At 42.4% G+C, this 25,334-nt stretch overlaps 1 protein-coding gene and 1 pseudogene across 1 annotated transcript in view; one reads left to right on the forward strand and one right to left on the reverse strand.

Annotated features, from left to right (window-relative positions):
- Positions 1-25,334, reverse strand: part of PHF24 (PHD finger protein 24) — a 93,749-nt gene that overhangs the window by 33,852 nt on the left and 34,563 nt on the right. The gene's annotated exons all lie outside the window — the stretch shown is intronic.
- LOC134728580 (14-3-3 protein zeta/delta-like) lies at positions 24,099-25,295 on the forward strand (annotated as a pseudogene).

The following is a 25,334-nucleotide window of genomic DNA, read 5'->3' on the forward strand; positions in this document are numbered from 1 at the left end:
AAATATCATAAAGTGTACCTACACAAACCTAGGTGATATAGCCCACTACACACCTAGGCTATGTGTCATAGTCTATTCCTCCTAGGCTTAAACCTGTATACCATATTAGTGTACTGAATACTGCAGGCATTTGTAGCACAATGGTATTTGTGTATCTAAACCTATCTAACCATATAAAAGGTACAATAAAAATATGGTATAAGAGATAAAAAGTGGTCCACCTGTATAGGGCACTTACCATGAATGGAACTTGCAGGACTGGAAATTGCTCTGGGTGTCAGTGAGTGGGTGGTGAGTGAATGTGAAGGCCTAGGAAATTACTGCACATGACTGTAGACTTTATAAACACTGTACACTTAGGCTATACTACACTTTTAATGTTTTTCTTTCTTCAAAAAAAATTAACCTTAGCTTACTGTAACTTTTTAACTTTATACACTTTTCAATTTTTAAAAAACTTCTTTACTCTTGTAATAACATTTAGCTTGAAACACACATTGTACAGCTGTACAAAAATGTTTTCTTTCCTTATATCCTTACTCTATAAACTTTTTCCTATTTTTCTTTTCTTTTTTTTTTTTGAGACGGAGTCTCGCTCTTGTCACCCAGGCTGGAGTGCAGTGGTGCGATCTTGGCTCACTGCAAGCTCCACCCCCCGGGTTCACGCCATTCTCCTGCCTCAGCCTCCCGAGTAGCTGGGACTACAGGCGCCCGCCACCATGCCCGGCTAATTTTTTTGTATTTTTAGTAGAGACGGGGTTTTACCGTGTTAGTCAGGATGGTCTCGATCTCCTGACCTCGTGATCCGCCTGCCTCGGCCTCCCAAAGTGCTGGGATTACAGATGTGAGCCACCGCGCCCAGCCAACTTTTTCTTATTTTTAACATGTTTATTTATTTTAACTTTTTAAACTTTTTTCTTAAAAATGAAGACATGAACACGCACCCATTAGCCTAGGCCTACACAGAGTCAGGATCATTAATATCACTGCCTTCCACCTTCATATCTTGTCTCACTGGAAGGCCTTCAGAGGCAATAACAGGCCTGGAGCTGTCATCTCCCATGACAACAATGCCTTCTTCTGGAATACGTCCTGAAGGACCTTGCTGAGGCTGTCCTACAGTTAACTATTTTTTTTTAAATAAGTAGAAAGAGTGCACTCTAAAATAAAGATAAAAAGTATGTCAGCATTTATATACATAAACCAGTAACAGTCATTTATTATCACTAGCAAGTATTATGTACTGTATATAATTGTAGGTTCTATACTTTTATATAACTGGCAGCACAGTGGGTTTATTTACACCAGCATCATCACCACGTGAGTAATGTGCTGCGCTGTGACTTACAATGGCTATAGTGTCACTAGGTGATAGGAATTTTTCAGCTTCATTATAATTTTATGGGACTATTTTTGTATATTTCGTCTGCCACTGACCAAAACATCATTTATGCAGCACATAGCTGTAAATAAAATCTAAAGGAAGGTCACTTGTTGAAATTACTTGTCATATGCCCATTACTTGGACAACCACTGTGGCTAGAAGGATGGGACTCTATAATTGGCTAGGTCTGAGTCTCAAGCTCACCCTGTGACAAGGAAGTACAATACTATAATTGGCAGCTGAATGAGAACCACATGGAGCAGAGTGGGGAAAGTTCTCTAAAGGCGAGGGTTACTGTCGGTAGAAGAAGAGGAGAAAAGAATTGAGGGGCAGATTTTAAAAACAGATGTCCATTCTACCCTCTCAACTGAACCACCCTTTTTTCTTAGGACCTGGGAACTTTTGATTTCTTTTTGTTTCATTTCCCTTTCTTATTCATCAGAGCAAATTAATTACAAATTTCTGATGATTTTTCCTTTTAAATGTTTCTCACCTTCTTCTCCCAAATTTCATCACCCTGGTCTGGATCTTTGTGACCTTGCACCTGCTTGTGTCAATAAATTCCAAATTGTCCTTCCTGCCTTCTCTTTATAAGACCAATCCCTGGGTAGTCTGTAGCTGTATGCAACTTCTTAAAACACCAACTTCATCATCATTATCATAAAAATTATGTCAGCATTTATCTAATTTTTGTATACTTTGTAAAGTACTTTCACATATTGTCAAATAATCACCCCATGTAGAACTAGAAATCTCGATCTATAATATATTGGCTTTAATTAGATTAATCTAAAATTGTGCCTATAAACCTGTAAAACAGCAAAGTCACATCTTCAAATGGGTTTGGAAGTGGGTATGGAAACTTACAAGAGAAATAGTGTCAATCACTTAGAAAAAAACCCTGTCTTACATGCCAGAAGTTGAAACTCTTGTTGAACAGAATAGAAAGAATCTGTTTCTATCAGACTTGACCATGAAGGTGTCAAGACATTAAGGAGGTAGCTTCTAAATAGACAAGATATTGTCTTCTCAATGAGGCAGTTAGGAACCACCTACCATTAATAATAACACCAACAACTAACAGAATGCATGTGTTAAGTGCCTGCTATGTGTTAAGTATAGTTAAACATTTTACATAGATTATATTATTTTATTTAATCCTCCAAATAATCCTGCAAGGTGTTGTGGTGACCATAGAAAATGTGCCTTTCCTATCTCCTACTGCAGAGCATAGTACTGGCAACTCTAGCTGCCGCACTCCGAATCAACTGCATTTGCACTAAGGCCACACTTTCCCTCGACTGTTCTCAGCCAGCAAGTGATTGCAGCAGGGTACTAAGGCAGGCTTATTCTGACAAGATGTAGGACTCCTTTGACAGGCTACTTTGGCTTGAGGAATTCCCATTGGCCTTGCTGAAATTTTCTTAAAACAGCATTGCAGTTGTCTTAGTCTATTTTCTGCTGCTGTAACAAAATACCACAGACTGGGTAATTTATAAAGAAAATAAGTGTATTTAGCTCATGATTCTGAAGGTTGGGAAATTTAAGAAGAGCATGGCACTGGCATCAAACAAGGGCCTTTGTGCTGTGTTATAACATGGTGGAAGGGCAAGTGAGTACAGGAGACAGAGGGAGGAAGGGTGGGACCAAACATCGTTTTATCAAGAACCCACTCCTATGACAGTGAATCCACTCCCGAGACAACAGAATTAGTCTATTCATGAGGGCAGACCCCTTAAAGATCCCACCTCCTAATACCATCACAATGGCAATTAAATTCGACATGGGTTTTGGAAGGGACATTCATACCATAGCAGCAGTGTAAGGCTCTTCCAAACTAACCTTCTTTCTTTCTGTCTCACCTACACAGGACTCGGACCTGTGTCATGTTCTGATAGCTCTCCCAGCCTTCTCTGATTCCCTCTATTTTCCCTCACAGGAATTCACCCTCCCTCACCCCCTCCAAAGCTCTTGTGTATCTAATTTCATCTTGACATCTTCCCATTTGATGACCTAACCAACACACATGGTCCAAGAAAATAGGTATAAGATGGAGTTCCGGGTATAGTTCACCCATTGTCTAGTAACCAGAGATTACTCCCTCTTGGGTGGTACTTGGATAGTCCCTGGCATGCAGTGGTGGTGCAGGTGCTAAAGATTTCACTAGAGGTTACCTGGGAAAACTCTCTGATTGAAAGGATTGCCTTTGCTGGTACAATGATTCTGTCATTTGGAAGACATGGGGGGAACAGTGCATACAAAGACAGTGGAGTTGGCTGGCTACTACTAAGCTGAATTGATGCTTTGCAGAGGGATAATGAGAATCAGAGGACCATTAACAGTTAAGAGGTCCAGAGAATTTATTTTATTTTTGATTTTTTAGATTTCTCTTTCCTTTTTCCTTTTTTTTTTTTTTTTTTTTTTTTTAAAGAGACAAGTTTTCATTATGTTTCCCAGGCTGGAGTACAGTGGAGTAACAGGCACAATCATAGCACACTGTAGTCTCAAACTCCCAGACTCAAGCAATCCTCCCACTTCAGTTTCCCAAACAGCTGGGATTACAGGCATGTGCCACCATGCCTGGCTAATCCAGAGACATTTAAATAAGCAGGCAAGGCAGGTCTATTATGCTACAGTCATGGTCCTGGTTGGAAAAACTTGGGGCCCTGGCATATGGCATACAGATATCTGGATGAATGCTTTGAAGATGTTGGCTGTAAAGACCCTCTGAACCCTAAGACTGCAGAAGTGGTCTACTCTTCTCTAGTAAGAGCTGGCATTTGTGTATTGATAGATGTTGCAGAGTCCCTTCTCTCATAAGGCACAGCTGGCCCTCTCAGGGGCTCTACCTCTTCTCCTGGCTGTTAGGCCAAAAACTTAGGGTTAAATACCAGCACAACCTGGCCAGGAAGTGATAGACCTGATAAGGGAGACAAAATGTTATACACTGAAGGAACTAAAAGAATTAGCTATCACATATTGGCAGAAGCTAGGTGATATACCTGGGATTGTATTTTGAGGGTGCTTCATCAAGCAGCCTAGAATATAAGACTGGATAATGACTTGTGAACATTTTTTTCTTTTTATCAGCCTACATCATGCTTTGATTGTGAACAATTTTTTGGAACACAGGATTTAACACCCTGGCAAGAACCCTAGAGAATAGGGTGGTTCTTAGAGACTTGAAGAAAGTGATGGCCAATGTTGAGTGAAGTAGAAATGCTTTAGCTATTCTGACAGATGGTAGAAGAAATAAAGAGGCTGAGGAAAGTGAGCAAGCAAGGATAGCTATATTATGCAGGCTACAAAACATACCAGTTGATTATGTCTTATGGCAGAGCTCAGAAGACATATAGTTCACCCAGGCCATCAGGAAAATACTGCTGAAAGCAGCACTAGCACCACAGTGGTGGCTCCCCTCTGCAGTTCAGGGGCTGATAGTAGGAGAGGTGGTTACAGAGCTGGGCTGATTGATATCCATGGGACTAATGAGCTTCAATGTAATAGAGGCTATAATAATTGTAACAACCTTCAAGGTCTGAGGGACAGCCAAGGAGCTTGAGCTTGAGGGAGTTGTAGAGATGGTAATAGAGCATAATTCTCTGGGAGAAAAATAGGTAGCAACACCAGGACCAATATATACTGTGATGAATCCCCTAGCTTTTTTTTTCCTGAAAAGGACTTGGGGCTGTTTACTTGGGTGATTATAAACCAAGGAAGGGAAAATACCTAGACATTTTGAGGACTACTGGACACGCAGTCTGAGTTGATATTGATACTTAAGAAGCCCAAAACATCCTCATGATTCTAATAGAATACGAGGTCTACAGAGACCAATTAATAAATGAAGTCCTGGCTAAAATCTGGCTCAGAGTGGACCTGCTTAGTTTGTGGATGCACCCAGTGGTCATTTTTTCCTGTTCCTGACTGCACTGGTATACTTAGATATTAGAGTAACCCTCATATTGGGTTCTTAGCCTGTGAGGTAAAAGACGTAATAGTGAGAAAGGCCAAGTAGAAACCTTGAAACTGTTCCCTCACCTTCCCTCCTCTCCCAGCCAAGATAGTAAACAAACAATATCTTCCCTAGCAAGCAGACTCAGAGAAACAAACAAACAAACAAAAAAACAGTACCACATCCCTGGGTGGGTCCTGGGGAATGACTGAAGGCTGCTGCAGGCTTAAAGAAGCAGTAGCCTCAATCACAGCTACTGTGCCAGATATGGGTTAATTGCTACAGCAGATTGATGAGTGTTCAGGTACATGGTATATGGCCAGTGAACTGACAAAGGCATTCTTTTCTTTTTTTTTTTTTATTATTATACTTTAAGTTCCAGGGTACAAGTGCACAATGTGCAGGTTTGTTACATAGGTATACATGTACCATGTTGGTTTGCTGCACCCATTAACTCGTCATTTACATTAGGTATTTCTCCTAATGCTATCCCTCCCCCTGCCCCCCATCCCATGACAGGCTCCCGTGTGTGATGTTCCCCGCCCTTGGTCCAAGTGTTCTCATTGTCAATTCCCACCTATGAGTGAGAACATGCCATGTTTGGTTTTCTGTCCTTGTGATAGTTTGCTCAGAATGATGGTTTCCAGCTTCATCCATGTCCCTGTAAAGCACATGAACTCATCGACAAAGGCATTCTTTTCAATTCCAATCAGTAAAGAGGATCAGAAACAGTTTGTATTCATATGGGATGGCCAAAAATATTCATTTACAATTTGCCCTCAGGGTTATGTTAATGCCCCTGCCCTCTGTCATAATATAATTTGATGAGATCTGGACTACCTGTGTATGTTGCAGAACCATCACACTAATCCATTTCATTGATAGCATGCTGATGTGCTCTAGAGGGTGGGAGACACCTGAAAAGATTTAGGAACCTACAACTTCAGTGAAATTTTTAGGGATCATTAGACGTTTGTTGGCATATCTTTCCAAAGTAAAAAATGAATTGCACCTCATGTATCCCCTACCATAAAGATGGAAGTACAGTGCCAGCAGACTTCTTTGGGATCTGGAAGCAACACATTCTACACCTAGGAACATTGCTCTGTCCCAACGTGGAAGGCTGCCAGCTTTCAATGGGACCTGGAAAAGAAAAGGGTTCTGCAGTAGGTTTAGGCTGTGGTGCGAGCTGTCCTGCCAGTAGGATTTGGAGGACCCTAAGGTGTTGGAAATGTCAGTGGTAGGAAAAGATGCAGTATGAAGGTTATGTTAAGCTCCCAAGAAGGAATCACAATGCAGGCCTTGGAAGTCTGGCTACTGCTGCTTCTGAATGTTTAAGCTATCAGCAATAGAGACCAATGGCGTGCCCTTGATGTGGCACTATTCCTTGAGACCAACCAGCCACTTAGTGACAAGTCAACTACATTGGGCATCTCTCATACTGGAAGGGTGCTATGGTCTGACTGTTTGTGTCCCTTCAAAATTTTGAAATCCTAACCCCCAAGGTGATGGTATTAATAGGTGAAGCCTTTGGGAAGTGATTAGATCATGAGGGTAGAAATGAATGGGATTAATGTCCTTATAAAAGGGGCCCAAGGGAGCTTGTTTGGCAGAGAGCATGGTGGAAGGTGTCCACCATGTAAGGTTACAGTGAGAAGACATCTGTCTATGGAAAAAGAGGGTCCTCACCAGACATTGAATCTGCCAGTGCCTTGATCTTGGTCTTCCCAGCCTCCAGAACTGTAAGAAATAAATTTCTGTTGTTTATAAGGTACCCATTTTATGATATTTTGCTATAGCAGCCTGAACAGACTAAGACAAAGGACCAGTGGTTCATCCTTAGAAGAACAAATGACTTATTCTGGGTATGGGTTTGTCTTTGCTACCACTCATGCCTTAGCCAGCATCACTATTCAGGGGCTTATGGAATGCCTGATCCACAAACATACAATCCCACAGAGCATTAGCATCCAGACATGAGACCCACTTCCCAGTGAAGGAAGTGTGGAGTTGACCTATGATCATATTGTCTACTGGCCACATCACACATAGCATCATCCAGGGGCAGATGGTCTCAGAAAATGCTAGACCAGCCATTTAAAGGCACAGCTGAAGTGCCAGCTTGGTGGCAACATTCTGAAAGGATGGGGCATCATCCTTTAGGATGCAGTAGATAGACAGAGACCTTTATATTGTGCTAGGTCCCCAGGAGGAAGAATACATGCGTCTAGGAACCAAGGGTGCAAGCAGCAGTAACCCCACTTACCCTTACTCCTAATGACCCACTGGAGGATTTTGTATTTCATATCCATGCAACTCTGAGCTCTGCAAAATTGGAGGTGTCCTGGTCTCCAAAGAAGGTGCACTCTTGCCAAAAGATACAGTCAAGAGTCCCACCGAACTGTAAGCTATGCCTCCCACCAAGGCATTTCAGGCTCCTTGTGTTTAGGAACCAGTCTGAGAGAAAAGGAGTCACCATATTGGCAGAGGTAATTAACCATGATCAGCAGGAGGAGGAAAGGCTGCTTTTACACAGTGGGAACAGAAAGGGAATATGTGTGAAATCTAAGTGACACAGTTGGGCACCTCCTGGTATTCCCTTGCCTTCTCAAATGGACACTTACACAACTCCAGCTGCAGAAAGATGTGATTACCAACGGCATGATTACCAGACTCTTCAGGAGTGAAGGCTGGGTCACACCTTGGTGGCAGGTAAGCCACCAAGACCTGCCAAGGTTATAGATAACAAAGAGGGAACTTATTTTATTTTTTCGGAGAGATGGGGTCTCACTATGTTGCTGGCCTGGTCTTAAAACTCCTGGCCTCAAGTGATCTTTCTGACTCAGTCTCCCTAAGTATTGGGATTATAGGTGTGAGCCACCACACCCTGTAAGAATTAAAGAAAGAGGAAAGAAACACCAAAGGTGGCTCACCAGTCAAGACAGGTTTTTTTTTTTTTTTTTAGAGAAAACAAACCTGAGAGGAGCATGCTAGCCAAGTTAGGTCAGAGGCACACTCTCTTACAGGATTCAGGGTGGGAGAGTTTATCAGAGGCTTGGACTGCTTCTGTGTGTCTTTGTTGTGCTTATCTGGGAGGGAGAATTGTGTGTCTCTTCCCTCCCATCTTTCTGCAGCTGCAGGCATACCCTCAAAGTCTGCTTTTAGCTCCCCTATCTTAGTGCAAGGAAAGGAATGTGCTTATTAAGGCCCACTGTTTCACTGGGGCCCATTGTATAAGGGTGAAGTTTGGCAGTTACCCAAGAGACTTTCCCCCCACCTCCCTCTGTGCCTGAGCTGTCTTATCTGTGTTTTACTGTCTGCTCTTTCTGGCTGCTTGTAGTTAGAAGAGAAGTGATTTCCTTGAAATGTATGAGGCTAGAAAGGGAGCTGGAACTTAAAGTGGTGGTATTTGTCTGAGATGACAGTGCTCCTGCTCTGTCACACCCCACCTCAACAGTGAGGGGAATTTAGAATGGAGAAGGGAGAGTATGAGTACCAGTTGTAGGCCTGATATCAACAGTAGTGATGTTCCACTAACCTGGCCCTTCTAAGTTTACCTTTAGGAAGAAGGGTCTGTGGGAACCATAGAGGAGCTGCTCCTCAGTCCCCTGAGTAGAAGTAGATGTGTGGGACCATGAGAATGTGCCTCTCCAATCTCCTACTGTAGGGAATACAATTGGCTGGTGCTGTGTTCTAAACACATCACTGCATTTGCTCTGAGGCCATGCTTCTCATGGTCTGCTTCCAGCCAGTGATGGCACATGGCAGGGATATTATGGCAGGTCCATTCTTATGAAACATAGGACTCCTCTGACAGACAACTCTGGCCTGAGAATTCTACGTGGCACCCTAAGGCCTGACCTATCCAACCTTTCTTCTTTCCTCCTCTCCTTCTCAGGGGTCAGGTGTGCATCTCTCTTTGACAGCTCGCTCAGCATCCTCCTGCTTCCTCCCAATTACCTTTTGCAGGCATTTCCCCCAATATCCTGCAAGTCTACACCGATTCTTGGCATCTACTTCTTGGAGGACCTAAACTAAGACACATAGGTATAAATTTACCCATTATTTTATTATTATTATTATTTGAGATGGAGTTTCGCTCTTGTTGCCCAGGCTAGAGTGCAATGGCACGATCTTGGCTCACTGCAACCTCCGCCTCCTGGGTTCAAGCAATTCTCTGTCTCAGCCTCCCGAGTAGCTGGGATTATAGGCATGCGCCACCACGCCCGGCGAATTTTGTATTTTTAGTAGAGATGGGGTTTCTCCATGTTGGTCAGGCTGGTCTTGAACTCTTGGCCTCACGTGATCCACCTGCCTTGGCCTCCCAAAGTGCTGGGATTACAGGTGAAAGGCACTGCACCTGGCCGATTTTATTATATTATTATTTTTTTAAATAAATCACGCTCATGGCTTTTTTTTTTTTTTTTTTTTGACGGAGTCTTGCTCTGTCGCCCAGGCTGGAGTGTGGTGGCACAATCTCAGCTCACTGCAAGCTCCGCCTCTTGGGTTCACGCCATTCTCCTTGCCTCAGCCTCCCAAGTAGCTGGGACTACAGGCGCCTGCCACCACGCCCGACTAATTTTTTTTTTTTTTTTTTGTATTTTTAGTAGAGATGGGGTTTCACCGCGTTAGCCAGGATGGTCTTGATCTCCTGTCCTCGTGATCTGCCGGCCTCGGCCTCCCAAAGTGCTGGGATTACAGGCGTGAGTCACTGCGCCCAGCAACAGGCTCATGGCTTTTTTAACCCATTTTATAGATGAGGAAACTATGTTTCAGGGAAGTTCAGTAACTTGCACAGGGTTATATTGCCAGTAAGTGTCAGAGCTATGATTTAAATCCAGATAATCCTGGCGATATAACCATGTGCCTAGATCTCAATTTCCTGTTTTCCTGCCTCTGCAGTTTCTGTTTGCTTCATTTTCCCTTACTCTCCCGGAAAGGCTTTTGAATATTCTAGTCTGTCTCTGCCCTGCAAAGGCAAGAGGAGTTTTTGACTACATTTGTAACATAACGTGAAAGAAAGAACTTTGTATTCCTGGGGTGGGCCTCAGTTCTTGAGGTAACAAGGGAAGGAGAAACTCAGGGAACAGAGTTGGGGCTGCTTTGCTGAACTTCCCCTCACTGCCTGGGGAGTCTCCTGGAAGAGTTAAACCTTGAAATTTCTGTTTTATAAGAGACCATATGCTAGAACATGTGCCTTCTTCAAGCAAAATCCTCTATGATTTTGTAAGGCTTCCTCTTCTTCATTAAACAAAACACAAAATTTCTAAGGTTAACACACTGGAATGAAAATCAAGGTTTGTCTCCACTTTGTGGCCCGGGCTCTGTGCCTGTGGAATTCATCCATCTTTTTCTGATCAGTTTCCCTCACCACATTGGCCTCAAGAAAACACTGTTCCTTCAACACTCTGATTCTCACGTGGACACAGGGCTTTTGTTAGATTCTCTATAAAAATATGGAATATCTGATTGAGACATTAGTAAAGGATAACAAAAGGGAAACTAATCTAGAGAACCATGAATCTATTTCAGACAACATGACTTGCAAGTCAGAGCTTTATTTTCAGAATCTTCATGATCCTTTCCATCTCTGCGCAGGGCTAGCCAGGTTCTTCCCTTCCTGGCCCTTGGTTGACCTCCATTAGGTGAAAACCATTACCTTTTACATCAAGCGAGGCCAGACAGCTTTCTGCCTTGTTGTTGTGATTTTCAATTTTTTTTTTTTTTTGAGGACTCTTATTCACCCTAGATACTTGGCACGGGAATCACTTCACCCCACTGCTGAAACTCTATCCCTTACCAGTAGGGCTGCAGCTTCCACAGTGTATCTGTATTCTAATTTAACCTCTTCTCTTTTTCCTCCTCTTTGTCCTCATCTGTCTTCATTGTCATCATCATTCTTATCTGTACTGGATAATTTTCGCATTCTCATCAGTACACAAGTATGTTGTGAGATACTGTTGACACACACACACACACACCCCTCCCCCACACACAAATACACTCCTTTATTCCACAACCCTTTTTAATTTATGGCTCTTTTCTCTGTTATCCTTTCTAGTGAAACTCTTTCCTATGTAGCTGTCTCCACCACCACCACCTCTCTTCCCATTCTCTCATTTTTTTTTTTCAGATGAAGTCTCGCTCTGTCCCCCAGGCTGGAGTGCAGTGGCACAGTCTTGGTTCACTGCAACCTCTGCCTCCCGAGTTCAAGCAATTCTCCTGCCTCAGCCTTCCAAATAGCTGGGACTACAGGCACGTGCTACCATGCCCAGCTAATTTTTGTATTTTTAGTTGAGATGAGGTTTCATCATGTTGGCCAGGCTGGCCTCGAACTCCTGACCTAAGGTGATCTGCCTGCCTCAGCCTCCCAAAGTGCTGGGGTGCTAGGATTACAGGCATGAGCCACTGCGCCCGGTTCCATTCTCTCTTGAACCCACCACATCAATTAGACTTTCATTCCTACCCTTCCACTGAGAATAGTCTTGTAAAGGTCCCCAGTGGCCTTCAAGTTATGAAATCCAGCATTCAGTTCTCAATCCACATCTTACATGTCCTCCAGGTAACATTGACGTAGTTGATCATTCCCTCTTACCTTAGTAAACAATCTTCACTTGCTTTGGCAACACCACATTCCTCTAGTTTTCTGCCTGTGTCATGACCTGCTTTTTCTTATATTTCTCATCTCTAAATGTTGACTCAGGGCTCAGTCCTTTCCTTTATCTATATTCACATCCTTTCAGGGGTCGGCAAACTATTGCTACAAAGGGTCAGAGAGTAAATTGCTTCTGTAAAAGGCCAGAGAATACTTTTGGTTTTGTGAGCCATATGGTTTTTGTTGCAACTACTCTAGAAGCTGTAGACAGTATATACATGTTGAATTGATCATTGTCATGACTGCTACATTATTCAGCACCCATTATGTGCCTTACATTGCTAAATAAATGATAATTTGTCAACCTGGTATTTCACCATAGCTACCTGAGCATTACTGGAGCTCCAAGGAAGGAAAAGTTCCCTTCCTGTGTAAGGGAAGGGCAGAGTCCTATTTTGAAAGGTCTGTATATACTTCTCCAGGTCTTGTGCCCAATTTTGTTTGAGAGTCAGGGATTTCGAAAGGCTTAAGGCTCAGGAGGTCCTGTTTTTTTTCCAATTAATGTCAGAATTCAGCCTTTGCTGAGAGTAGGAAGGGGGAGCTGGGGGTACACAGGAGGCATGTTCAGCAGCTGGGAGGAATGAGGGACAGCTCTCAGCAGGGTCAGAGGAAGAGGGAGGTTACTTTATTTATTGCGATGGGGTGATTAAACTCCCAAAATGAATTTTGAGAGACAGCTGCACACAGAATAGAGATAGTGATTAGAACTAATTACTGTTGTTGTAGATGTTTTGCATTTGTACGGCACTCTGTATTTACAAAGAATTTTGTAATCACTTATTAACTCCCCCTCACCATAGACTTGTGACATAAGCAATGTTACTACATGTTTGTTTCTGCCTTCTGGAAAGAATCTGAGTGGCTGTGGCCACACACTGAAATTGTGGAATCAAAATCCTCATTGCAACTCTCTTACTCCCAGTGTGATTTTGAGAATCTATATAATGAGAACTTGGACACTGTCTTACTCAATAATTTTACTATGAAGAATAACTCGTGAAGATGGTTTAGTGCTTTGCTAAATTAAAAAATATATCATCTGGAAGGACCTAATAACAGTAATAATCTCAGGCTGAGGCAGGCGGATCACTTGAGGTCAGGAATTTGAGACCAGCATGGCTAACATAGTAAAACCCTGTCTCTACTAAAAGTACAAAAATTAGCCAGGTGTGGTGGCACCCACCTGTGATCCCAGCTTGAACCTGGGAGGCAGAGGTTGCAGTGAGCCAAGATCACGCCACTGCACTCCAGCCTGGGTGACAGAGCGAGACTCTGTCTCAAAAAAAAAATTAATAAACTCTCTAACTTCAGTTGCCTCCATGTTTGTTTGTTTTTTTTTTTTTTTTGAGACAGAGTCTCACTCTGTTGCCCAGGCTGAAGTGCAGTGGCGTGATCTCAGCTCACTGCAAGCTCAGCCTCCCAGGTTCACGCCATTCTTCTGCCTCAGCCTCCCGAGTAGCTGGGACTACAGGTGCCTGCCACCATGCCAGGCTAATTTTTCCGTATTTTTAGTAGAGACAGGGTTTCACCGTGTTAGCCAGGATGGTCTCCATCTCCTCACCTCGTGATCCACTCACCTCGGCCTCCCAAAGTGCTGGGATTACAGGCATGAGCCACTGTGCCCAGCCTCCTCCAGGTTTTTTGAAATAAAATTAATAATAGAGTGAGTCTACATCATAGAATTTTTACATGGCCAGTGCTTAGCATAGTGCCCAGCTTGTTTACTTAATAAATGCTTAATAAATATTAGCCATTATTAATATCATAAGAAAATCTGTGTAATATATTCTCATTGACTCTACTTGATTGCTTTAATGTTTCTGACTTTGAATAAAGATGCATACACATGTTTATTCACTTGTTCAGCAATATTTATTGAGTGACTACTACTTATCAGGCATTGTTCTTGGAGCTAAGGAAATAGTGGTGAATATAAAAGGAGTTCGTTAGCAGGGCATGGTGGCATGCATGTAGTATCATATACTCGGGAGGCTGAGGCAGGAGGATCCGTTGAGCCCAGGAGTTTGAGGCCAGACTGGGCAACATATCAAGACACTGTCTCTTTGAAAAAAAAAAAAAAGAGTTCCTGCTCTCATGAGGCTTATACTGTGGGGAGGGGACTCATATTATCATGTTGGAGGGGCTCACATTCTAGTGGAGTTAGGTTGTGATAGAGAAGAGAGAAGCAGTGATTCAGTGATTGCAGTATATTTAGAAAATATGTGGAGAAAATTTTTCTGAATTTTTATATAAAATAGTATTTTTTATAGTGACAGGTAAAATATATTTATAAACTATTAATTTTATATAAAATTACTTAAGTATATACTTACATATTTTTTATTTAAGAATATACTTATTAATTGTAAAATATTTAAGGAAAAGACTATTATACAAGTAGTAACACCATACTGAAATTTGGAAAAATAGAAAAGTTATCCATAATTTCATTACTAATTTTATTCATTTAAAATTGCCTTGGCACATTTTTAAATATAGTTTATTCAGCACACATTTACTGAGGATCTATTTTGTGCCAGGTACCTAGTCCATGGGATATTCAACAGTGGTTAGGTGAGGCTAGTGAGATCATAGGTAAAAGTAACTAAGAGGTAATTATGACATCCTTTCCCCTGGTATCCCATACAGTAGGATCCTAGAGAAAGACAGCTACTGCGAGTCTGCCCATTTGCCCTCTGCAGAACCTCTGGGCTAGAAGACATCAAAGTTCAACCCCCTTTTCCATGCTTGAATCTCTTACCACATCCCTGGAGTTCTTGCTGCTTCAGCATGGGAAAAAATGGGCTTAGTTTCCTGACATTTGGGCATGGCTTGGGGTTGCAAACAGCATTCTGAACTCCCTTAGCCCAGGGGAATATTGGCTATGTTGAAAAAAGCAGGTACAGATGATAGACAGAAGCAGGATTAAGCCCCTAGGAGATGTCAGGTGCCTGAAGACCAGAGAGAAGTTTCTGGAGATAGAGAGGAGCCCCAGGTTCTCACTGTTGTGTTCTCACCCTCCCATGATTTCATGGGAAAATAGTCACTCCTTACCCCACACCATAAGGACTTACACTTTTCTTTCTTTTAGGCTTGCGGGTTGAGCTGGAAGCCCAAGTCCCTTCAATATAACCCTGAAACAAGTTAATTTTACATTCTACAGGCTCAGGATTTAGCCTCTTGCCCTCTTTTCCCACTTTCACCAGTATCTCCCCAGGCTGACTTCTTGCCTAGTGTGTTAGTCCATTCTCACATTGCCATAAAGAAATACCTGAGGCTGGGTAGTTTATAAAGAAAAGAGGTTTAATTGGCTCACAGTTCTGCAGGCTGTATAAGAAGCATGGTGGCTTCTGTTTCCCATGAGGCCCCAGGGAGCTTTTAGTAATGGCGGAAGGCAAAGCAGGAGCAGGCACTTGCGCAGCAGGACCGGGAAAGAAGGGGGAGGGGCCACACACTTCTTAATTTTTTATTTATTTTTTATTTTTATTGTATTTTAATAGTTTTTGGAGTACAGGTGATTTTTGGTTACATGGATGAGTTCTTTAGTGATGATTTCTGAAATTTTGGTGCACCCATCACCTGAGCAGTGTACTGTACCTAATATGCAGTCTTTTATCCCTCAACCCCCTTCCACCCTTCCCCCTGCGTCCTCAAGTTCATTATACCATTCTTTTTTTTTTTTTTTTTGATATAGAGTCTTGCTCTGTCACCCAGGCTGGAGTACAGTGGCACGATCTGGGCTCACTACAAGCTCCGCCTCTCGGGTTCACGCCATTCTCCTGCCTCAGCCTCCCGAGTAGCTAGGACTACAGGCGCCCGCCACCATGCCCGGCTAATTTTTTGTATTTTTAGTAAAGACAGGGTTTCACCATGTTAGCCAGGATGGTCCGGATCTCCTGACCTCGTGATCTGCCGCCTCAGCCTCCCAAAGTGCTGAGATTACAGGCGTGAGCCACCGCGCTCGGCCTCATTATACCATTCTTATGGTGCCACACACTTTTAAACAACCACATCTCATGAAAACTCACTCACCATCAGGAGAACAGCACTGAAGGGATGGTGCTAACCCATTCATGAGAACTTCACCCCATGATCCAATCACCTCCCACCAGGCTCCACTTCCAACATTGGGGATTACAATTCGACATGAGATTTGGGTGGGGACACAAATCCAGACCATATCACCTACATATGTTTCAAACTGGGATGCAGTTTCCCAATTTATTCCTCACCCTTCAGACACTGAAACAAGTTTATGAACAATATTTAGCTTTTTAACATTAGAATTGGAGTTATAATATTGAAAGATGTTGAAAAGGTAATCTGGGCTAGTTCTTCTCCACATCCCTGACCCTATCTGAGAAGTTTGTTAGCTTCTTTGTTCTTCCAAAACATCAATTCCCTAATGGCAAGATTCCGTAAGAGAAGAAGAATTGTCATACCATTACTAGAAATCTTCATAAATACCAGGAGTAAATGTCCCTGATCTTTGTGAAAATGTATTTGGGGCTCCTTCGCTTCCTTCCAGCCCCTTTCCGGACATATCCCTTGATTCTGCTCTGGAGGTGAGCACTGGCCACAAAGTCCTGCACTGTCTTTATTTAGGACACCAGGCCCACAGGATTCTGGGTGCCTCCTTCAGTGAAGAGGCTTCTGCACTCTACCCTTGTGTCAGAAATCCCATAAAGTTAAGGAACAAGAGATGGTAAACCATTTCAGGAGATAAATCATTTCAGACACACCCAAATGGGATGTCTTATCTCACGTTCCTTCTCTTTTACCAAAGGAAGAGTCAACCAGGTTATCCCCGACACAAGAGACCCGTAGCATGAGTCTCGGCACCACTTAAGTACACTGAGAAACCTGCACAAACCAGTGGCTCCTCCCAGACACTGAGAAATTAAACTTCAGGCTTGGATGAAGCCCCAGACATTTTAGGGAGATGATCAACAATTTTTCTTCTCTATTTTACGTGGAAATGCTAATTTCACTTGCAAAAGAGAAGCCCCAAAATAGTATTCTTTATGATTATGACAGCAGAAATGTAGGAGTATAAAAGTTGTAATGTTATAGACAAATTAAGCATAAAATGCAAATATAATAGCAGAGTGGGCTGGGTATCCAGATCTCAGCTGAAATTCTCTGAAAGGGTTACAATGTAAAGCTTCTTCAGGGGACTAAAGGACCACAGTGTTAGGGAGAAACAGTAGGGGAAAAAAGAGGATGAAGAGTCAGGGGAGGCCGTCTTAGGTTTGTGATCTCTCTTCAACTCTTCTCAGGAGGCTGATCACAAATTTGAATACTTGCAGCAGTGAATTCTCCCACGGCAGTATGCGTGCTTGAGCTAATAGCTGTTACATGGGGGGGCTGTGGGAGGCGACAATACAGATTGCTGCTTATGGTGACTCTCATAGCTTAATGATATTTGATTACCAGCAAATCTGATTGCTTTAATCCTCTGCTCTAAATTCTTCAACAGATCCCAGTACTAATAGAATAAGATCACTCGTCATTCATTGGTTTGCTTATCTCATCCCTTCATTTTTTTCCCCACAAATATTTATTGAGTAATAGACCCTGTGCTAGGTGCTGGAGATATAGCAGTAAAGAAAACAGAAAAGGGAGTCCCACCCTTGTGGAGTTTGTTCTTCTGGTGGAGACAGACCATAAGCAAATAATTTAAATGGAGGTAATAGTTTGATAATAGATGTGGATTTTTTTCACAGACACCCTAACCCAAATCATATTTAAAAAATCCAATCATATTCCCCTGCTGCCATTCCATCAAAATGGTCCCCACCTAACAAAAGGAGCATATGATAAAGGGGAAACTCCCTCCAGAGGAGGTGAAATAAAAAGAAGCACTTTTCATTGAGAGTGGGAGCATGGAGGTGGGATGATGCAATAGAAATATTCAGATAGGGAGAAGGGTGACCTGAGATCCTTTGATCTTGGTGACAGGGTACAAGCCTCAGAGAAGCTCTATGTTTGACATGGAGGTGGGGGAGGGAAGAGTGGGCTATAGCACAGCATCTGTGAAGGCAAGTGTCTAGGGAGTGCTGCTGAAATCATGCTGGGTTCCCAGTGGTCTGTATCTAGAAGCGATTCAAAAGTTCCTGTGTAGCCCCAGGGTACCAAGAGGACTGCAAGACCAAGGGACTCCTGGGCTACTGAGATGAGAGCAGTAATGGAGTTTGGTGCTTCCAGAGTTCTGGTGGTAGTGTTTGTCCATCCCAAGTGGATTCTAGGACAGAAGTTAATGGACAGGGATGGATTAGAGATAAGCTGGATGATACATCTCAATTGGAGTCCAGCAGAAAATGGCAACACATAGACCAGCTGTACCCAGGGAAGAGCAGTAAACTTTCCCTTATACAGACACTGTGCTCCCATAGGAGAAGGGAGAGGGGAAGAACAATTCTATAAGGGCTGAACTTTGAATTAATGCTTACCAGGAAGAGACTATCACACATGAAAAGATGGAGGGAGAATGAAAAAAAGACTGGCCTGATAGGAAAGGTTTAGCTCAGGAGAGTCTTTTTTGCCACAAAGCAGAAGCATAAAATTTGTTGACTCATTAGTGGGTTTTTAAAAAATTTTTAATTTTTGTGGGTATATAGGTGTATATATTTATGGGGTACATGAGATGTTTTGATACAGGCAAGCAATGCATAATAATCACATCATGGAGAATGGGGTATCCATCCCTTAAGTATTTATCCTTTGTGTTACAAACAATCCAATTATACTCTTTTAGTTATTTTAAAATGTACAATTATTATTGGCTATAGTCACCCTGTTGTGCCGTCAAAGAGTAGATTTTTTTTTTTTTTTTTTTTTTTTTTGAGACAGAGTCTCACTCTTGTTGCCCAGGCTGGAGTGCAATGGCGTGATTTCAGCTTACTGCAATCTTCACCTCCTGGGTTCAAGCGACTCTCCTGTCTCAGCCTCCCAAGTAGCTGGGATTACAGGCACTCTCCACCATGCCTGGCTAATTTTTGTATTTTTAGTAGAGGCGAGGTTTCACCACGTTGGCCAGGCAGGTCCAAAGGTAGATCTTATTAATTCTAGCTATTTTTCTATATCCATTAACTATCCCCACCTCCCCCCCAGCTCCCAACTCATTAATGTTTTAAAACATAAGTTTCATGAAGTCACACCTCTGCTTAAAATCCTTCAATAGTGACATTGGCAAGATGGCTGGCTAGAGATGCCTGGTATTCATCTATCCCACAAGAAAGGCCCAACACAATGAATAAACAAACTAAGGTTTGACTGGAGTGTGGAAGGGAGAGTGGTGGAGTGTGGTGGAGATGCACCTGTGGTGATCAGAAATCCAGGAGGGCAGCGAGGAAGCACTGGGCCTCTATAGCCCTGTCTCCCCCGCCTGGATTGGATGTGCCCAGAGTCAGGAAGGACTTCTTATTGCAGGGAAAAGGTAAGCACAAGATCTCTACCAGCCCCCACTGGCACTGCAAAAACCTACAGTCCTTATTACAGAAGAATCCTACGGTCTTCCCAAGCCCTGAGCCCAGTTTGAAGAGCTGCTGGGTATGCATGAAGCTACATTGCTCCAGATTAGGAGAGCAAGGTGTGCACTCCCCATTCCCCCCATCCCACTCCCTGTGGGCCAAGCTGCTGCAGCATAATGCCATCTTGAGAAAAGAGCAAACTCTGAAGCACACCCTGTTCTGGGGGCCGGCAGCCACTGCATATCTCCAGCACTGGGGCGCTCCATCCTCATTATGCCAAGCCCACACCACACGGTTGGCTGAATGCCATACGTCAGCTGCACAGAGCTTGGGCCTAGGATCAGCTGTGACTCTGGTCCTGCACAGCAAGAAAACAAACCCCTGCTTACTGCACTTCCAGCCAGATGAACAGTCTGCCAGTCCTGCCCAGGGCCAACCTGCCTTGAGCTGGCCAAACTGCTCTGCACCCTCCCACAAGAGAGAGAGGCCCCTGAGCCTCCTAGTAGCTAATATGTACCCAGGCCAGTGGAGTGGCTACGCTCCCATGCTCAGGACCGGAGAAACAGCCCCACAGCACCCCTGCCTCTGCAGACATGCCCCTGGCCTGCCTAATGGCCCTGCATTTCCCATAAAGACCTGGGAAATACTCCTGCAGGCTGCCCCCGGTAGGCACGACCCCAAACCAGCTAAGCAGCCAAGAGCCCACATCCAGGACTTGAGAAACAGCTCTGTGGGCCACCACTAGTGAACATGCCCTGGGCTGGCTAGGAAGCCATGTGCCTGCATACCAGGCCTAAGAAACAGCCCTGTGGGCCATCTCCAGCAGAAGTATCCCCAGGTCAAACGAGCAGCCACAAAGCTGTGTCATGAGCCTGAGCAACAACCCTGTGCCTGCCCCCAGACCTGTCTCCTACGCCAACAAAGCAGGTGTGCACCCATGTCTCAGGCCCCAAAAACAGCCCCACAGGCCACCTCTGGTGGGCATACCTGCAGGCCAATCAAATAGCCCTGTGCTTACATCTCAGACCTACAAAACAACCCTGTGGGCCACCCACTGCAGAAACACCCCCAGGCCAGTCAAGCAGTTGTGCAGCTGTGTCCTGGGCCTGAGAAAATGTCCCATGAATCACTCCATCAGGTGTATCCCTAGGCCAGCCAAGCAGCCATGCACCCATATACCAGGCCTAAGAGACAGCCCTGCTGGCCTCTCTGGTGGGCATTCCTCCAGGTCAGCTGAGCAGCCTTACACCCATGTCCTAGGCCTTCGAGAAACAGCTCTGTGAGCCACTTCTGGCAGGCATGTCCCCAGGGTGGCCAAATAACTCATGCTCCTGGACAGAGTAATAGCCCCATGGCCCCAACCCCAGTGAGCCAGATCCCAAGTTGGCCAACTCACCATATACACACACATGCCTCTGACCTGAGAAACAGGCCAGTGAACCCAGCCCTGGCAAAGTTGCACCACCATTGCCACAAATTATTTCAGACTAGGCCACTGAGAAATGGCCAAATGCCACTAGTGTGGATAATGGCTGAAGAAACTACATGGAGGTTACATTACACTACTGTATCTTCCTAAAACCAAGGCCAGTACACCCCATGAACCAACACCCCAGGTCCCATTCATATAAACAAGTCTTTTCTTATGAAACCTACTCCATAAAATTGGAAGAGGTGATTTTTCCACCAAAGGCATATAAATCAACATAGGAACACACAATCATGACAAAGCAAGAAAACATGTCACCTCTAAAGGAAAAAGACAATTCTCTAGTAACAGGCCCCAATCTTGAGGCAGTAGATGAAATTCCAGGAAAAAGAATTCAAAATAACAACCTTAAGGAAATGGATTGAGATACAAGAAAAATACAGATAGACAATTCAATGAAATCAGGAAAACAATTCATAATTTGAACAAGAACTTCAACAAAGAGATAGATATCATAAAAAAGAGTCAAACAGAAATCCTAGAGCTAAAAAAGTCAATGAATGAAATTAAAAATACAATCCACAACTTCAATAATAGACTAGACCAAGCAGAAGAAAGAAGAAAGCCTACTAAATTTTTGGCACACCATAAAGCAAACAAGTATTTGTATTATGGGTGTTCCTGAAGTAGAAGAGAAGGGGAAAGATGAGGAAAATATATTTAATGAAATAATAGCAGAAAACTTCCCATGTCTTGGAAGAGAAATAGACATTTAAGTCCAGGAAGCTCAAAGAATTGCAAGTAGATTCAACCCAAACAGGTTCTCTCTGAGGAACATTATAGTCAAATTGTAAAAAGCCAAAGACAAAGAATTCTAAAAACAGCAATAAAAAATGTCAAGTCACATATAAGGGGCCCCACTAACAGTGGATTTCTCAGCAGAAGCCTTACAAGCCAGGTGAGTGAGGAGTGAATGGGACGATATATTCAAAATACTGAAATAAAAAAATCCTGCTAGTCAAGAATATTATAGCCAGCAAAGCTATTATTCAGAAATGAGGGAGAAATAAAATCTTTCATAGACAAGCAAAAATGAAAGGAATTCATTACCACTAGGCCTTACAAGACATGCTCAAGGGAGTCCTACATCTGGAATTGAAAAGATGATTACCATTATCAAGAAAACATGTGAAACTATAAAACTCACAGAGCCAATATACAAAGAAGAAAGAGAAAGGAATCAAAGCTTAGCACTACAGAAAACCACCCAACTGCAAAAATAAACAATAAGAGAGGTGGTAAGGAACAAGAGAGATACAAAACAACCAGAAAACAAATAACAAAATGGCAGCAGTCCTTATCAATAACAACATTGAATGTAAATGGACTAAACTCTCCAATCAAAAGACATGGAGTGACTGAATGGATAAAAAACCAAGCCCAACTATCTGCTGCCTACAAGAAACACACTTCACCTATAAAGACACAAATAGACTGAAAATAAAGGAATGGAAAAAGATAATCCATGCAAATGGAAACCAAAAAAGAGCAGGAGTAGCTATACTAATATCAGATAAAATACATTTCAAGACAAAAACCATAAAAAGAAACACAAACGGTCATATTATATGTTGAAAAAGGGGTCAATTCAGCAAGAGTATGTAACAAGTATTAATGTATATGCAGCCAACACTGGAGTACCCAGATACACAAAGCAAATATTATTACAGCTAGAGAGATAGACCCTTATACAATAATAGCTGGAGACTTCAACACCCCACTTTCAGACTTGGACAGGTTATCTAGACAGAAGATCAACAAAGAAACAAAAGGACCTAATCAAAATTTACAGAACATTTCATCCAATGGCTGCAGAATACACATTCTTCTCCTCAGCACATGGAACATTCTCAAGGACAGCCCATATATTAGGCCACAAAAGAAGTCTTAAAAATTTCAGGAAAACTGAAATAATATCAAGTATCTTCTATGACCAAAATGGAATAAAACTAGAAATAATAAAAGGAATTTAAAAAACTATACAAGCACATGGAAATTAAACAATATGCTCTTGAATGGCTAGTGGGTCAATGGAGAGATTAAGAATGAAATTGCAAATTTTCTTAAAACAAACCATAATGGAAACAACATACCAAAATCTATGGGATAATCTAAAAGCAGTGCTAAGAGGAAAATTTATAGCAATAAGTGCCTACATCAAAAAAAGTAAAAAAAACTTCAAATAAACAACCTAATGATGCATCTAAAAAACAAGAAAAGGGCAAACCAAACTCAAAATTAGAAGAAAAAAGTAATAAAGATCAAAGCAGAAATAAATGAAATAAAAATGAAAACAATACAAAAAATCAATGAAATGAAAAATTGTTTTTTTAAAAGATAAACAAAATGGACAAACCTTTAGTTAGACTAACTAGGAAAAAAGAGGGAAGACCTAAACAAAATCAGAGATGGAAAAAGAGATTACAACTGATAATGTAGAAATTCTGAGGATCATTACAGACTACTATAAGCAACTCTATGCCAATAAATTGAAAAACCTAGAAGAAGCAGATAAATTCCTACATACATACAACCTACCTAGATTATATCATGAAGAAACCCAAAACCTGAGTAGGCCAATAACAAGTAATGAGATCAAAGCCATAATAAAAGTCTCCCAGCAAAGAAAAGCCCAGGACCCAATGGCTTCACTGCTGAATTTTACCAAACATTTAAAGAAGGACTAATACCAATCCTACTCAGACTATTCCAAAAAATACAAGGCCAGTATTACCCTGATACCAAAACCAGACAAAGATACATCAGAAAAAGAAAACTACAGGCCAATATGTCTGATGAACATTGATGCAAAAAATCTTCAACAAAATACTAGCACACTAAATTCAATAACAGTTAAAAAGATCATGATCAAGTGGGATTCATCCTAGGGATGCAAGGATGTTTCAACATATGCAAATTAATCAATGTGATACATCATATCAACAGAATGAAGGACAAGAATCATATGATCATTTCAATTGATGCTGAAAAAGCATTTGATAAAATTCAACATCCCTTCATGATAAAAAAAAAAAAAAAAACTTAAAAAACTGGGTCTAGGCGGGCCGGAGCCCAGGCCCGGCCCAGCAGCACCCCCCAGGTAGACTGGGGCGAGGCCATGCCAACACAAGGTGAGCCCACTGCTGGAACATCCAGTAATGGATAAAAATGAGCTGGTTCAGAAGGCCAAACTGGCCGAGCAGGCTGAGTGGTATGATGACATGGCAGCCTGCATGAAGTCTGTAACTGAGCAAGGAGCTTAATTATCCAATGAGGAGAGGAATCTTCTCTCAGTTGCTTATAAAAATGTTGTAGGAGCCCGTAGGTCATCTTGGAGCGTCATCTCAAGTATTGAACAAAAGACGAAAGTGCTGAGAAAAAAACAGCAGATGGCTCAAGAATACAGAGAGAAAACTGAGACCTAGCTAAGAGATAGCTGCAATGATGTACTGTCCCTTTTGGAAAAGTTCTTGATCCCCAGTGCTTCACAAGCGAGAGCAAATTCTTCTATTTGAAAATGAAAGGAGATCACTACCATTACTTGGCTGAGGTTGCCGCTGGTGATGATAAGAAAGGGACTGTGGATCAGTCACAACAAGCACACCAAGAAGCTTTTGAAATCAGCAAAAAGGAAATGCAACCAACATATCCTATCAGACTGGGTCTGGCCCTTAACTTCTCCATGTTCTATTATGACGTTCTGAATTCCCCAGAGAAAGCCTGCTCTCTTGCAAAGACAGCTTTTGATGAAGCCATTGCTGAACCTGATACATTAAGTGAAGAGTCATCCAAAGACAGCACACTAATAATGCAATTACTGAGAGACAACTTGACATTGTGGACATCGGATACCCAAGGAGACGAAGCTGAAGCAGGAGAAGGAGGGGAAAATTAACCGGCCTTCCAACTTTTGTCTGCCTCGTTCTAAAATTTACACAGTAGACCATTTGTCATCCATGCCGTCCCACAAATAGTTGTTTACAATTTATGACAGGTTTATGTTACTTCTATTTGAATTTCTATATTTCCCATGTGGTTTTTATGTTTAATATTAGGGGAGTAGAGCCAGTTAACATTTAGGGAGTTATCTGTTTTCATCTTGAGGTGGCCAATATGGGGATGTGGAATTTTTATACAAGTTATTAATGTTTGGCATAGTACTTTTGGTACATTGTGGCTTTACAAGGGCCAGTGTTAAAACTGCTTCCATGTCTAAGCAAAGAAAACTGCCTACATATTGGTTTGTCCTGGTGGGGAATAAAAGGGATCATTGGTTCCAGTCACAGGTGTAGTAATTGTGGGTATTTTAAGGTTTGGAGCACTTACAAGGCTGTGGTAGAAACAGATATCCCACAGATACCACATGTTAAACCATGTAT

Source organism: Pan paniscus, chromosome 11 (genome assembly GCF_029289425.2).
Source record: "Pan paniscus chromosome 11, NHGRI_mPanPan1-v2.0_pri, whole genome shotgun sequence".
NCBI classification, from domain to species: Eukaryota; Metazoa; Chordata; class Mammalia; order Primates; family Hominidae; genus Pan; species Pan paniscus.